This window comes from Belonocnema kinseyi, chromosome 10, assembly GCF_010883055.1.
Source record: "Belonocnema kinseyi isolate 2016_QV_RU_SX_M_011 chromosome 10, B_treatae_v1, whole genome shotgun sequence".
NCBI lineage: Eukaryota > Metazoa > Arthropoda > Insecta > Hymenoptera > Cynipidae > Belonocnema > Belonocnema kinseyi.
Genome location: NC_046666.1, coordinates 74,393,527 through 74,406,509, shown reverse-complemented (window position 1 = coordinate 74,406,509; position 12,983 = coordinate 74,393,527). Strand labels below are relative to the sequence as shown.

Genomic DNA, 12,983 nt, shown 5'->3' with positions numbered 1-12,983 from the left:
ATGTATCAGCCTTGGAGGAGATTATGTTGAGAAATAAAAAAAAAAAATTCTTAAAAACGTTTTTCTTGGTCAGGCCGGAAACTTATCAATCCACCCTCGTAATTAATCTGTTGCGGTTAAAAATGAACTTTTTCAGTGATTTCATTCAATTTAAAATACAATTCAACTATTTTTTTTAGAAAATTCGTATTTTTCGCTCAAAACTTCAAAAATTTTGCAGAAAATTGTATGAATATCAGAAAAAATCATTTATAATTTTTATTTGTTTTAAACATTAAGTATATAAGACAAATTAAAATTATTTATAATCTGTTTTAGTAAATGGTTCATGTAAATCCAACTGTTTTGTATTCAAAATTTAAATATTTATGGGTTGAAATATCAACTATCACATTTCTCGTTGAAAATTCTCGTTTTTAGGTTAAAACTTGATTTTTTAAAACTGAAAATTTAACTGTTTAGTTGAAAATTTATATTTTTGTTAAAAACTTATATTTTTGGGCGGAAACTGTCATAATTTTGTAAAAAAAACTCTTTGGGGATTCATCTTTTTCCTTAAAAATTCAACCATTTGATTGAAATTTCAGCTTTATTGTCCACTATAATTAATGCTGGAATACTTAATGACAATACTGATGTCAATAGGCATAGAAAAAGTATTGAAGCTACCAATATTTTATTACACTACTATTTCCAATATATCTTTCAATACTTTTCTCAGTGCTGGCTTTCATTACTTCTTTTTCATAAAAAACACATCAAGAAAAGAGAGCGTCCACTATTGGGATATGAAGTTATTGATCTAAATGAATAAAGGTCTTATGTATCCTCTAGACATAAAATGTGGGACGATAGTCAAGGGAATATTAAAGAAGCGAAGGAGAGAGAGTGTGTAAAATTATTATTGGTTTTTGAGGCTTATGAAAAATTTATCATACGTTCTATAATATACTCCGACAAAATTTAATTGAACGGTTGGTTAGTCAAATTATATGTAGGGAGTCTCTACAGTAGTTAATGATCCTTCTGTAGATAATCCTCAATTATAAGCACAAATTTAAGTGAAATAATTAATCATAATTTGAATATATTAACACGAATCGTGTTATACCTACTCATTTAATTATATTACTTATTCAACATCCATTAGTGTTTTTAATCAATGATTATCTACTGTAGGATCATTAGCTACTGTAGAGTGGCCATTCCCCTTACGTGTTAAGCGTGACTCTCTCAATGAAGAAGGGAGTAATGTTAGGAAGGGGGATATATATTTTTAGATTGATCTAGAATTTCCGTGTTACTTATTCAAATAGCACGTTCGTTCTGCAACTCTAATCCGACCCAGGTTGCTGATCAATCTCCCTAACGATCGCCCCAAGTGAAGAGCTTCACAAAGTCATCATGTGAAGCTCCTTATTCGGGCCCATTAGTATCCAATTTCTTTTGTTTCAGATATCATTCAATCCACTGATAATCTTCTTTATGCATTTCTTATAAACTTGCTATCACACTTTTCTGTCGTGGCCTACCTCTCCAGCTTCCTTCACGTGCATGCATTTTTTCATGTATCATTTACTTTACCCTAATGCATTTGTCTCGTTTGTCGTTCATAGTTTATTCTCTCAACATGCCATCTTATTACATACTTAGTCCATTAGTATTTTGCTGAATATCATGTGCAGAAATTTCATGTTGATTGTGTTCATTTTACTCTTATTCTTTCCTTGATAGGTCTACGCCTAGCCACCGTACAGGAAATTCGGTATAAGTATAGAATAATGTATTGTCCCTTTAGCTTCACTTGATATATTTTTACTTTTGATAAAAGGCTCTGCTCAACCGATAACTTTCTTACCCTCGTTTATACGCCTATCTAACTTTCCATCTATCTTTCCGTCAATAGTGAATAGGCTACCAAGATGCAGATACTTATCAGCTTGTTCCATATTGTTTCCTTTCCTTTTTCTTCAAACACCATGATTTTTATTTTATTGACGTTAATTTTGAGGCCCATGTTCTTCATGCTTTTATTTCATTTAATCATTATTCTTTGCAAGTTTTCGATTGATTCTGCTATAAAAACCTTATCATCTGCGAAAGCCAATCCACGTACCATCACTGTCCCGAGATTCACATCCTTAGTGTCGAAGAGGACTATTCTCAAACCCATTCTTTAGATCTCTTTTATTATTGTAGTAGCTTCTATCTCCCTTTCCTTTATATATTGGTACGATAATTGCTTTTTTCCAGTTATCTAGAACTTTTCTCATCTCGATACATGAATTTAACCATTCGCACAACTTGTGAGGTACGTACTCGCCACCGTATCTCATTCTTCTAGTAAAATATAGTATTAAACAATGTGGTCAATTTCGCGGCTGTGTTTGTATAATGAGCAATTAAAGGGTGTGGAATTATCAGGTTTTGTATGGTTACTCCTCAAATATTTAATTATTCAGTTAAAAGTGTCTGCTTAAATTATGGCGACATGAGACAATGCAATTATGCGAAATTAATCATCAACACACTTAATTCCAAGGCGTAATCTCTTAACCTAAAACTCGATCCATTTATTCCAGTACGCGAAAAATATTTGACAGCTACATAACAACCCCATACATTAAAAATAATAATGCATGCACATCATCTTATGGACGTAGACGTCAATTATGTTTCTCACTGAAACGAATTATTACAGTTTTGGATCAAAATTTGACGCCCTGGAATAGTAGCATCATTTAGGACATCACCTCCCACAGAAAATCGTCACGTTCATGTTTTCCCACTTGCTTAAGGCTTTCCAGGGCATCCCTTCCCAGAAGTTAAAAATTCAAAGTCTCCGAATAAGAGGCGACGCAGAGTATCCTAACTATAAAATGGATATGCGCATGGTTTTTCAAAGTGAGGAATATGATGGTCTATAAATAATAGCAAAAGCATACAATTAAAAAATTTGAAGGTGCTCTAAAAAATTGCTAACGAAATGAATTTTGGAGTTTTTTCAGCAAACAATATTCTTGTCACTTACAAACAATTTACGAAACAAAATTTTCAACTGGACTACTTGCCAACAAATAGTTGTCGTTATTTTACGAAATCGACTGTCAGTGACTCAGAAAATACCTTAAAAAAAATAAACATTTTATATTAGTATATAAATTAATAATAATTGTTCGTGATTTGACGAAAATCTATAATTAATTATGAAATTTACTCAAATATATAGAAAATATGGTCGCCTGATGCAGTTTCCTAATGAATAGGGTTCTTTCTGAGTCATTGACTGACGATTTCGTAAAAGAAATGACACCAATTTTTAGAAAAGTAAAGAAGTTGGGAATTTTTTCATTATATGCCGATGAATGCCATTCAGTGAGAATACCTGATCAATGTTGCCAGACTGCTATTTAGCGTGTTATTGGATTTGGGTAGTGGCGAACAAAACTTCCACCCTGTTCGAAGACCTGTCCAATTTTTCCATGCTGGTATGTAGCGCTTTTTGGATTTGTGGAGTGATGACCTGAGTGGCCTATTTGATATAGCCTAAACCTCAAGTGGTTTATTTTTTTTTATACTTTAGGCAGTCATGCAGAAGGTGTTATGAACCATCACATGTCCTGCTTAGCATATTATTTAAGGACTTTAACTTTCATCCTTGTGAAGGAAAATCCAGGGAAGCATCAAGCGAGGCATCACCTGCGATGACTTGTTTCTTTGGTAGGTTCTGCCTTGGGCGACATGTCATGGGGAGCCTTTTCTAGGGAAAGCCCATTGCGCGCAATAGGGTTTTTCCGTCCCCATTCGAAAAGCACATTTATCTTAATACATCACAAGATTCAGAAAAACGTGATTTATATAAGCAATTACGAAACCATGTATTTTGACAAGCATCCCATATATTCAGACACAACTGACAGCTTGGGAATGGGCAGAATTGATATTTTTAGATAACATTCTAGACTAGACTCTTCTGACAACGAAATGCTTTACTGACAAACTTAATATAAAAAGTCGCTATTAAAAATAAGTTTGGCATTCACTTTTTATTCTACATAATAAAGAATAATACTTAACAGTGGACATTTTAGTGTCGTGGGCGAACGACGCATAGCTGCAGTATAGTAGAGTTCTAAAGAGGGAAACATTACCTCTGTAACGGTCAGATTTATGGTTTTTTATCGGCATTGTGTGATTTTTAATCAAGTTTTATTAAATTTTTTTATATATATTTGATCTATCTTGAATCCAAATATTTTTTCATAATTCCTTGTAAAAAACCAAAATTACATAAGAAGAATCTGTATAATGACATAAAGTTTTATTATGTATGAACTAACAATACCAGCGAAATGTTTCGCTGTCCTCGGAATTATTCAAAATCAAATTTATATTCAAGGCTACTGCCAGCCATGTCTGAGACCTTAATTAAATCCAAATTCCAGTGTCTTTAAATTATGTCTGTATATTCAATTCACTATTTATATATACATAAATTAGATGAAATTAATTAAGGAGGTACTACATTATACTTTTTTCGGACGCCACCAAAAGTAAAATTCTGACATGTGATTCCAATCCGACAATAGATAATCTCTTTTAGTAATACATTCTGTTATAGTTTATTTTACTCAGAAAACTTGATTTTAAAAACGTCTCAAGCCAAAGTAAGCAAAGAAAAACATAACCTCTTAATCAGCAGAATTTCAAGGATGATCATTTATTTAGTTTTTTACTATTTTTTAAATATTTAGAACCTCTTATACACATATGAGCTACGGGCAACATGAAAATTTCATTTCCGATCAGAGGAATTGCTGATATTAAGATTTTTAACTACAGCTGCTCCACAAAATTACTGCTGTCCTCAAAATAAGACAGATCCTTGTGGACCTATCCTTCAAAACATTGAAGTTCAGTGGGGCCAATCATGGTAGCGAAATTCAACGATTGGTTATCTACATTTGGAAAATTGAATGTCAAATAAAAAATCTTGAAATATTTAGAAATATTTAGAAATAATAAAAATTAAGACTTTTCGCCTGTTCATTCAATTTCAAATTTTGATTCTAATGTAAACACATACCACAGAAAAAACTTTATTTAGATGAAAAGCATGAATAAAAAAAACGACAAGGTAATATAATTTCCGAAATGTTATATTAAAAGAACCAATAAAAATTCTCGGCTAGTTTTCTAGTTAATTAAGATTATCTACCGTGTATCATTATCTACCGTAGGGTAATCTCCCCTATGTTTACAAAGGACACCATGGCTTTTTTGCTGGAGTCTGGCCTAAGTCTCTTACGTCACCCTCCGAACAGTCTAGATTTCCCCCCTGTTCCGGCCTACGAAAACTGGAATGATTTAATTGCATGGAATATAATAATAATAATAAAGAGAAAAATTGTTACGGTAGGGGCTAGCACCCCTTTTTTTAAACTATAATTTCAGAATACGTGACTTTGAAGAATGTCAAATACGTTCCATAAAACATCAACAAATACAATTACGCTCAATTAGAAGTAACTCTGTAGTAGATAATGATTAGCAGTAGATAATCTTAATTAAATAAAAAAATAACCCAGAATGCTTATTCTTTCTTTACTATCATATTTCGGCAAAAGTACTACCATGCACGGCACATTGCCATTAAAAACGTATAATTGATTATTGGATGAGAATAAAAAATTAATTTTTAGCATAAAGAAAAATTTTTCTATTTCTATATTTATAATTTTCATCTGAATGAGAATTTTTTAAAACATGTTTTTATATTAGAAACAAAATTTTTCGTTTAGTAGATAATATTGATATATGGCAAAGAGGGTTTATTTTGATTATTTATTTATATTTCAGAACATTTTATTTAAAATTCTATTTTCCAACTTTAGATAACCAACAGTAGATAATCGTCGAATTTCGCAAAGTGCCATGACCGTCATGGTTCATATGGGTTAATATAAGAGTTTCGGAATATTATGAAAAGTAGGAATAAAGTGACTAACCGTTATTAAATAATTTGTAAGTGATGTCTTCGTCCGAGCAAGAAAATTGTTGTATGCGATTGATATAGGAAAACATTTGACTGATTCCATTTCAAATCATGCAATGAGGTCTGCATGAGGCTGTCAGAATATTTTAAAGTTGGCTAAAAGTTTTTTTTTAGTAATGATTAGCTGTTGAAGATAACCCTACAATTTCATTCAAATAACTAAAATATTTTTCAAAAGGATGCAGTTGTTTACTAAATATACATATTCGGTTGGTTTTTCCTCCATGTGATGAGGAATTCTTAGTTCTATGGAAAGATCCAGAAAAAATATCGAAATTTTCAAAATTGAGAAAAAGGCGGTTGTTTTTCTGAAAATACATTTTCTCGTTAAGGTCACCTTTAAGATTTTGTATGTATTATATATTTATTTTAATGAAATTAATTACTAAAATACTTTTGTCCTTCATATTTCTTTCTTACTTCGGTCGCTTTTGAAAAAATAAACAATTTTTTTGTAATGTTTCAATATTTAAAGCCGGCCTTTTCGAGACAGTATATTTTCAAAATGTTCAAGAAAACCGCCGCCGTTTTCTCAATTTTAAAAATTTTCATATTTTTCTCGCATTATTCGATAGAGCTATAGGAATTCCTCGTCATATGAAAAAAAAAAACAATCCAAATAGGTGTATTTTGTAAAAAACTGCATCATTTTAAAAATATTTTGATAGTTTTAATGTAATTAAAAGGTTATCTTCAACAGCTAACCATTCCCAAAAAAAATTCTAGCCATACAATGCAGACCTCATTGCATGATTTGAAATGGATTCAATCATGTGGGATATTGTATGGGAGTCCTCTCATATAGTATAGTGAGAGTATGGTATATGAGACGACCCCGTGATTTATGTATGTTTAAATGAAGTATTGTGGATATGCAGTTTAAATATAGTTAAAATATAACGACATAAAGTTAAATTACAGTGAAAGCATTGCTAAAGTATATCTAAGAGTATATCTTAGAAATATAGCTGAAGAAGAGCTGAAGTATCGCTTATGTATGCATGTGACTTATAGCTCAAGTATGTCAGAAGTATAAATAAAAAATACCTAAAGTGTAGGGAAAGTATAGCTATAGTATTTAAAGCTTTATTATAATTCTAAAATAAAAAAATAATATAAAATAGCGTTGTTAAATAAGCGTCGCTTATCCTGTCGCGCGTTCCACCACGTTTTTGGAGGTCCCGGTTAGCTAACCAGATAGTCGTTTCGAAATAACTCCTATTTTACTTTTAACCATTCGCGTGATTGTCTACTCGTTGGTCGAGTGAAAAGCAAAGCAATGTGGCCTCGCGCGCCAAATCCAAATAAGTTTCACTCCACACTCGTGTCCACACTACCTAAAAAAAGTGAATTTGTATGCGTTTTTTGTTCCTGTTATATTTCTGTTTTATTCGTTTTACCTGTGATAAGATGGAAAAAAATAAAGTGTGATCGCCTAATTTTCTTCCTAATGCTCCTTCGATTTGATTCAGCAGATCATTTACAAAAGCGAAATCTCGTTTGAAAATCAACGTCGTCGAAATTATAAAAAAAATTCACTCTTTCTTTGGAAATTCGCGGTCTTCTGCGGATAAATTCAAAAATGTCTTCTTCCAATTCGTCATCAGACGACCTCAGAACTTCTTCCAAAAACTCCATATTTCCCAACGACACTGCACTTTTTAGGTGAAAGGACGATTTAATCGCCCTAACCGACCAATCCTGACCGGTTAGATTTAACGGTGGTTAATGCGAGTTAACCGGCTGTTAAAAAGTGGTGAAACGCGTAACTTGCTTTAACTGAGGATTAAATTTTTAACCGAGGTTGGTGGAACTGGCCCTTAAAGTATGGAACTGTCTCATTTACAATTCATTCTTTATATTCACTTCTAAAAGTCAATTATTGATCAATCCCATACTTATAATTTTTACTCAGGAGGTAAGTGAATTATTTTAAATATAGTGTTTCTGCTGAAGTTTTACAAATATGACTTCAGCATTCGCGTTGCATCCTTGCAGTTTTTCCACCGTTGGTGAGCGGAATAATACCTTGAAGAGTACTTTATTATAATTAAAAGCAATTTTCTTCTCCTGTTTAGGAATATCGTAATGATTGGCATACCAAGTGAAGTAGGTACGTGAAATGTTTACAGGAATGGATTAATTTATTAACAAGAAGGGTAACGGGCTACATTTCAGCTTAACTACACTGTAGTTTATGACATCATGGAAAAATTAGTAAACTGCTTGATTTCCTCACAGGAGAATAGACCAAAAAGGTTTAACCTCGGTTAAAATTTCAATATGGCAATTTTCCATGTAGAAAATTTTGAATTTACACCATTATTAACAACGGGCACAGTACTGCACCTATACTGGCTAGCTGCAACTGGCTGATAAGTACAGGTATAGTACTGGCTTAAATGCAGGCATAGTACTGCGCCAGTGCTCGAAAACCAGCACTGGATGCAAGCGCTGGCCATATACTGGTAGACCTCTGGCTTAATGCACGATGGCCAACCCGCAGCTCCCGCAATTATGCCACGCGTCAGTTCAATACTGGCAGAACACTGGTCTAATGCATGACGCCCAATCCGTTTCTCATGGAGTTACGCACATCGTCGGTTCAGTATTGGCTCTTTACAGTCCAGTAAAAATACGCTAAAAATGTCCAACATTTATTTGCCAAAGTTAACCCAATCATCCGCTGCGTACTGGTTAAATGCGGGCAATGATCATCATGCAAACAATGGCCAACACTAACGTACCGCAAATATGTCAAGCATCGGTTTGATACGGGCAGAACTGTGGCCTAATGCATGTTAGCCAACCCGTATCTTAGACAGTTATGTCAATCGTCGCTTCAATACTGGCACTTCACAGGCCCAGCAAACATCGAAAAAGTAAAAAGATCTCGGGATTCGTCTCGGAAATATATCGCTGAGCATTTTTTGTTGTTTAAACTATTTGTTCAAGAATTACATCATTGTTTATCTTTCTGCAATTGTTATAAGCAAACTATGCGCCAGATCGAAAAACCAAATGTACCATTGAATTCCTCTCGAAAATATCTAGATGTGATTCTTTCATTTTCTTAAACCATTTTTCAAACAAATCATCGAATTTTTTGCTCATCGAACTTTTGCTGCATTCCTGTAGATATGGATTTGAATTTAGTGTAATTAATTTTTTTTTAGCTGAAAGTCATATAGAAAAAGCAAAAACACATAGTTCGTTTATAACAATTGAAGAAAGATAACAAATAATGTAATTATTTAACAGTTTGTTTAAACAAAAAACAAAAAATTGACACTGAGATATTTCCGAGACTAATCCAGAGGCGTTTTTATTTTTTCTATGAGACTTAGTTTTTTGAAAATTAATTACACAAGTTTGAAATTCATATCTGTGGCAAACTTCAATTTCGCAATGTTTTGGATTTCACTTGCTCGAACTTGAAACCTGCTTCGTCGGTTGATCTTTCTTCACATTTTTCGTCATTATAATTTATTCTATTTGGTGTGTGCAATGGCTTGGTGTTGCCCATCAGAGTCTAGATAAAACCACACAATCATCGTGATATACACGGTAAGTCAATTTATAGTATTATAATATAATACTGATGGAAAAAGGCGTGCGTTTTGTAAATGAAGGCTACGTCAAATATGTTAACAAATATAAAAAATTACTTTTAGTTACAATTATTTTTTTAATAATAGTTATTTGAGATTGTATTTAGTTTCATTAACGCCAGCGGAAATATTATATATAGTTTATAGTGTTAAGTATTATATATAATATTCATTTGTTTTAGACATTTTTTGTACAAAACAAATGAATATTCTATATAAAACTTCACACCATATATAAAATATATATAATTTTTCCGCCTGCGAATCTTTTCTACAATTATCAAATAACTCTCACCAGATAGATAATTTTGATTTAAAATAATTTTTCCTAAGAAATGTACTGTTCTTAGAAATTACATTAAAATAAGTTGCGTTTACCTCAATGTTGCAATATTTTTCTCGCTTATATGAATTGTTCTTTTGTTGGAAGTGATTTCAATGGGTAGTGCCCTTCTAAAAAAGATATTAAATAACTAATCATGATTTTTGAATAAAGGTTATTTAAAATATACATTAACATTTTTTTATTACTTATTACTTTATTCAGATGACTTTGAATCTGTCCAATTTTTTGTTAATATTTTCCGGTTTAATAATTTATTTATATTTATTATTTTTAATCTTAGTAATAAATTAAATAAGAAATACTTCCAAATTATCAATAATTCATGAGAAAATACTTTAAGTTTAGAATATAATGAAGTTGCTTGATCAGATTGAAGAAATTTTGTCTACTTTATTTTTCTGCGGACAAATGAAAAAAGTTTTGAACTTACTTTACTAATTTACATTGATAAATTATTTTGAAAAATGTAAGAATTATTTTAGATTTTGTATAATTACTTGTATTCATCTTTTATTACATGGAGTACTAACTATTTCAATGTTTTTTCATAAATGTTTCATTGTTCTTAATATTAAAAGCTAAGTAAAACTGACTACAAATTTTACTTCGGTCATTTCATGACTAAAGATGTTTATCGGCTTTACTCAGCTTGTGGTAGGAAACGCAATGGAATCCAAAAATTGAATTTCTTTAAGACTGCAGAATACTTGTGAGGAAAAATAATCTTGCTTGTTCTACTAGTATTCTCTATGCGCAAAGGACAGAGAAACCGGTAGAAAAGTTCGTACATAAAAAAAGGAGCGTGATAAGAGTGAGTCAGAGTGAAAATTGAATGATATTTAAAAGATATTGTAGATTAGAAATAAGCTGCAGTTAACGCACTGTTCTCTTTCGAATAAATAGAGTTTGAATGTAATCTCACAGAATAATTGAGTAATTTTAACCTTTAATTATATTTATGTTCAATTCGAGTAAATTTGAGAGAATTTAAGTGAAATCCATAAAATACAATTATTCATTTTAGGCCAGAAATGCGCCAGTACTTCATATGAATACGGGTTAGCACAAAGATTCAATATTACGTCGGCCCTGTTAGCAGTACTAAATTCCAGTACCGACCAGCACATATGCCAGTGAAAGTGCCAGTACTACCAGCAGTATAGGGCCAGCACTGAGAATCTAGTGCAGAACACATCTACCATACCTGATATATGCCAGTACTGCGCAGCCCTAGCTGCCTGTACTGTGTCGCCACTATCAGGCAATACTGCGCCTGAACTGGCTGCCAGTACCCACTACCAGTGCGGAGAAAACACTGGGGGTCCAGTGCAGAACATTGCTATCATCCCAGATATATGCCAGTACTGCGCTTGCACTGACTGTCAGTACTGCGCCAGTATCAGCCAGTACGGACGCAGTACCGCTCCCGGTGTAGATTTCTTATTGGGATATGTTGTTGAAAGTTCTTAAACGATTAAATAAAGAAATTAGGAGATCTCAAAGTTTTTCCATATTTATTACGGGTCATATAGAGTAAAACGTACATTCGGATCAAGTACGCGCGGGTTGGTGTAGATCACTCCAAACTTTGCAATCAAAGGATTTAGCAACAGAGCGTGCAATGGCATATAGAATTGCCAAATGTAAATTTCAGACAATAAATACAACAATGTAGAGATTTGCATATAAGAAACTCAAGTGTTCTTGAGTATGAAATTAATTCGATTTGTTATTTTTGTAACTAATGTGATATATGAGAATGACGAAAAGTACCATTAATCTAAAATATCGATTAAGCAAGAGGAAATTAGATATTTCAAACTGTACGTAACTTTTCTGACTTCATAAAATTTGAACACAAGTAATTTATTTGGAATTGCTCACGAAGGCCAATGTTCTTTTTTATTAAGAAATGAGCAAAATTTTGATAAGATCTTATGATGATTTTTTATTATGCATGATTTTAACTATGGTATTTACCGATCGCTACTAGTATCGAAAATGGTACTTGCTAAAATCTAAATATGATGAATTGTAATGTCTAAACTTTTTTATTAACTTTTGCGAAAGGGATCCCGATACGCAACATTGACTAAGCTTTTAAAAAACGAATGAGAAGTTTCAAATTAAATCTAGTGATTGTGATATTTAAAGACTATATTAGATTTCTGAAAACAGTTAAAATAATATAGATTTCGCGAAAAAGGGTTTGGAATAGTCTTCTTGCATAAAATAAAAAAAAATATATATAAAAATATTTACAATAAATATTTTATTCTTTGTGTTTCGCTATATAACGTTAAGAAAACGTTAAAGTAATGTTAAACTAAGCTCATATAATTAAGATAGAGCTAGAATAATGCTAACATTAGGTTAATTTATTTTTTAAGTAATATCAAACTAGAAGTAGCAGGTTTTTGAATAAATAAAACGATTAATCAACATTTAATTTTTGTTTATTGAGAAAAAAATTCCGTCAATATATTTAAACTTTTTATCGCAAATGTAAGGTATTCATATATTGGTCGACGTATTCATTAAAACTGATGGTTTTCTTGGCTACACCGAATTATGATGCCTTTCAATTTCTTTACAAAGTCTTGGACGTTGGCTGGAATGTTAAACATTTGACTCCGCAAGCTTTCAATTGAAAAATAAATAAAAGATTGAGGAATTGTTTTCATTTTGAATTTTTTCAATATGATTCTAGTAATTAATTTGTTATTTTATTTAATTATTTGAAAGTTAATTCCTACGATTGGTTCTTAATTCATGAAATATTAATACTCGTATGCAGATTTAATGTTTCTTCATAGTATAATCTGCCACATTCCTACTGGGATTAGTAATTTCACTCATTGCCATATCAGACCCTGTTTATTTGATGATAAATTTGTACAAAAATGAGGTAATAAGAGTCAGTGAACAGAATTGAGGCAGTTACAATCACCTTAAGAATAAAATATAATAT

General features: G+C 31.8%; 1 pseudogene; it reads right to left on the bottom strand.

The window, feature by feature from the left end:
• LOC117181204 overlaps positions 1–12,983 on the bottom strand; it is a 127,931-nt pseudogene that overhangs the window by 5,517 nt on the left and 109,431 nt on the right.